The 4,438-nt window shown below is 48.5% G+C and overlaps 1 non-coding gene across 1 annotated transcript; it reads left to right on the top strand.

Annotated features, from left to right (window-relative positions):
- Nucleotides 1-338: 338 nt before the first annotated feature.
- LOC122942700 lies at nt 339-537 on the top strand. Its single transcript, XR_006390653.1, has one exon. It is a non-coding gene; the product is annotated as a U2 spliceosomal RNA (small nuclear RNA).
- Nucleotides 538-4,438: the final 3,901 nt, after the last annotated feature.

Below are 4,438 nucleotides of genomic sequence, written 5' to 3'. Positions count from 1 at the left end.
AGTGGTTTTGTTTGGTTTCGGGGCAAGTGGGAAGCAAAATGTGAGAATGCTATTGTTTATAATGGTTTGTGTTTTGGAATGTTTATGGGATGTGAGGAACATTTGGGTGTTTAAAAGGGAATTAAAAACAGAGAAAGATTGTATGAAACTAATACTATCAAGGTTGTATATTATTTATTGTTGGGAGAAAAAGTGCGGTGGTGGTTTAAATAGTGAAGGGATATGGAAGCACAAAAAATGGAGGTTTATTGTGAAGTTGTGATAAAAAAATAAAAGAAAAAGAAAATACCACGATGATGAGGTCAAAATAAGCTCGTTATGAATGAATAAGATTGTTAAGAGCTTTTAGATACTGACCACTGAGTGGTTTAAAAAAAAAAAAAATCTGTTCTTATTAGTTTAATATCTGATACGTCCCCTATCTGGGGACCATATATTAAATGGATTTTTCGAACAGGGAGATGGAAAAAGAGCTTGCTCTGTCCACTCCACGCATTGACCTGGTATTGCAGTACCTCCAGGACCGATGCACCCTTTCTATTCCAGTATGAAAAAACAGAATGAAATTGAGAGATGGATTTCAAGCATCCCTCCAGCAAGCAAATGGAAAGTTGCTGTGTCCTGCCTCAGGAGTCTGCACTTCAGCTTCTCCTCTGTGAGGGCTGTGCTGTGCTGCTTTCTGCATACCTGCTGCTGCTGCATCTAGCCTGTCAATCTCCTAATTGCATCAGCTGTGTGTGGGTTTGTTCCAGCACCAAGCAACCAACCCAGCCAGCCAGTTACCTCTCCCCACACTCCAAATCCAATTAAGATTGATGGCTTAATTGTTGGGTTAATTGGCTTATCACCTGAATGAAGTGTTTGGACCTCCACTCCACGCACCTAGGGTTTGATTTGGGCCTCTAGTGCGCACCTGGGCGGGCTGCTGAGTTGTTCCTGTGAATTGACCCTTTTGTAGCAAGTTGTCTTGATGTAACCAATTTAGCTTTCTAGTGCTTTAGTAAATGGGTAAAGTTTGTTTGCCTGTGTCTCCCTCTTGTGGATCTTTTGAACTGGATGGATTACTTGGAGGCTAAAAAGTAGTCCAGCACTTCCTATGTATCAGCAACAGCTGGACCTGCCTTGTCTGGCCAATGGACGGAACACTGCACGTGTCACAAGAGGCTTGTCAGGTCAGAGGTCAAGTAAGGTCAGGTCAGTGGATGACATCACAAGGGCCCTGACGGAACACTCAACAATGGGGCAGTGACATCACAATCAACAATGCATACCCTTTTTTTTTTTTTTTTCACACTACTCTCCATTCACTCCTTATCAGTTTTTCTGCTTGGCGTGCCTTGGCACCAGGAATTCCAGAGCGTAGGATGCACATTTTCCCTGGTTTGTAAGAGAAAGAAGCCTCCCGGACTGTGTCTGGGGCCTATAGGTTGTTGCCTTGAGAAGTGCTCTGCGTTGGCAAACAGCGGCCCCGTTGTCGAGGCTGAGCGGGTATCGCTTCTCGGCTTTTGGCTAAGATCAAGTGTATGTGTTTTTGATTCTGCACTTGGTCCTAGTTGAGGGCACTCGGGTACTCCTCTCCTCGGCCTTGTGGGATCGTCCGGGAATTTATTCCCGGGCTTCACCCACTTGCTGCTATTGGGGAGAGGACTTAGTCCCAGGGTAAAGAGTTGTGATCCTCGGCCTTCTGGTGGTTTTACACTTCCCAGAAGGTGCAGCCTCGGACCAGGGCGTTGCTGCTGCCAGGCAACTATGGACGGCGATTCTGGCTTCGTGCCGGAATACGCCAGGCTAAAAAACTCGGTGAGGATCCTCTTCACCGGAGGTGTCCACCAGGACAAGAAGTCGGAGGTGTTGCGCTACATCGTGGAGATCATGTTGCGGGATGCTTTGCGAGTACGGATACACGAGATCCTTGCAATCCAGGATTACCCGAAGCGAGGTATTTATGATGTTACTTTCGTGGGGGACGGAATTTTCCATGATGCTTTAAAAAGAGTTGAGGAAATGAAGGATGATCCCAGGCTTCAGGGTATACGGATTGTGGAGCACGCCTTCGACGAGAAAAAACTCGTAGTGATTAAAATGTACTCCCCTTATGTGGACCAGAGGGAATTAGAGACATTTTTATCTCTGTATTTCAAAGAGGTCCAATATAGAGGGAAAGTGATGAACGAATGTGGCATTTGGGCATCGAAATTGAAGTTTTTAGTGACTTTTATCAAAGACGCCACATTTTATTCCGGAGTGAAGTTACCACCTGCCCGTTTTAAATTGGGACAAATCAATGGCGACCTCTTCTATATGGGAATGCCAAAATTCTGCAGAACCTGTGGGGTATATGGCCATACCAGTGAGGATTGCGAAGCACAGTGCAGAAATTGCGGAAGCACCCAACACTCCAACAAACAATGCCCACATGACAAAAAGTGCACCTTCTGCCAAAGGGTTGGTCATCCATATCGTTTTTGTCCCCACAGGAAGACAGAGCAACCCAAGGCACCCCGGCAAGAACCAGCTGACCAGACCCGCCCTCAAGGAGAGGAACAAGCGATGGATGAGGAGGTAAGGCAGGAGCCCGAGGCCCCTGGTGTGAGTGGTGAAGGGGCCGAAACTGAGATAATGCAGCAGGAGTGCTCGGGTGGTCCAATAAATGCGATAGAGAGGCGGATTAACAAGAGAAAAGCCGAGGTTGAAGCGAGACAGAGAAAACCAGTGACTCCCCAAAAAGTTGGACATTCGGGGGAGTCCGGGCAACCTCGGCAGCCTGGGTCTCCTAGTTCCATAATTGGCCCTGATGACAGTCCTTGGTCGGAGGTGGTAAAAAAGGGAAAAGGGCGGGGAAAAAAGGGGTGGTCTCCAGATAGGGGGCCTGAGGAGCCGATGGAAACGTCTGGCCAACAAGATCAGGCAGACGTGGCTCCTCATGTAGCCTCCCCCCCGCCTGGTAAGGTGGTTGGGGAGGTGAGTGCCTCCTTGGGGACCCCCGATTCCCTGCCCTGTGCGCAACCTCCCCCTGAAGAAAGGCCTGGGACCTCCCAGTGCCCGGAGGGGGGAGGATCGGAACCAACCGGAGACCCTCCTGACGTAGGTGACGAGGACCTGAATGGCCAGGTAAAAATTTCTCAAGCTGGATTGCCAGACTACCCGAGCATGGCTGCAGGCTCCTGCCTGAGTGACGGAAGTTCCTCTGCTGAAGTCTCCTTAATTACTGTCGGTTCAGAGGGCGGGGACGTGAGTTCAAGTGAATGTTCTGGTTATGCTGGTATCTCTTAAAAATATTTACTATGGATGCTAATTTAAAAGGAATTTCCCTTAATGTGCGGGGCATCAAGTCTAAGCATAGACGGGTTGCTCTTTTTAATTTTTTTACAACTTTTACAGCATCTGTGTTTTTTCTGCAAGAATGTGGTATTCCCCATATGAGCTCTTATGAGAGCTATAAAGAAGATTGGCAGCACGGACCACCCATCTGGTCTAGATCTAACGAGTCCAGGTCAGGTGGGGTCGCCATTCTTTTTAAAGGGAACGTTTAAATTGATGGTTTTAACCACCTCCGGACCGCCTAACGCAGATGTGCGGTCCGGAGGTGGCAGCGCTGCGCACAGTCACGCATATATGCGTCATCTCGCGAGACGCAAGATTTCCTGTGAACGCGCGCTCACAGGATCGGAAGGTAAGCGAGTGGATCTCCAGCCTGCCAGCGGCGATCGCTCGCTGGCAGGCTGGAGATGTGATTTTTTTAACCCCTAACAGGTATATTAGACGCTGTTTTGATAACAGCGTCTAATATACCTGCTACCTGGTCCTCTGGTGGTCCCTTTTGTTAGGATCGACCACCAGGGGACACAGGTAGCTGTGTAAAGTAGCACCAAACACCACACTACACTACACCCCCCCTGTCACTTATTAACCCTTTATGAACCCCTGATCACCCCATATAGACTCCCTAATCACCCCCCTGTCATTGATCACCCCCCTGTAAGGCTCCATTCAGAGGTCCGTATGATTTTTACGGATCCACGGATACATGGATCGGATCCGCAAAACACATGCGGACCTCTGAATGGAGCCTTACAGGGGGGTGATCAATGACAGAGGGGTGATCACCCATATAGACTCCCTGATCACCTCCGTCATTGATCACCCCCCTGTAAGGCTCCATTCAGACGTCCGTATGATTTTTACGGATCCACTGATACATGGATCGGATCCGCAAAACACATGCGAACGTCTGAATGGAGCCTTACAGGGGGGTGATCAATGACAAGGGGGTGATCACGCATATAGACTTCCTGATCACTTCCCTGTCATTGATCACCCCTCTGTCATTGATCACCCTCCTGTAAGGCTCCAATCAGACGTCCGTATGATTTTTACGGATCCACTGATACATGGATCGGATCCTCAAAACACATGCGGACCTCTGAATGGAGCCTTA

This window comes from Bufo gargarizans, chromosome 6 (genome assembly GCF_014858855.1).
Source record: "Bufo gargarizans isolate SCDJY-AF-19 chromosome 6, ASM1485885v1, whole genome shotgun sequence".
NCBI classification, from domain to species: Eukaryota; Metazoa; Chordata; class Amphibia; order Anura; family Bufonidae; genus Bufo; species Bufo gargarizans.
Note: the sequence above shows the minus strand (reverse complement) of the source record. Positions and strands in the feature narration are given on the sequence as shown.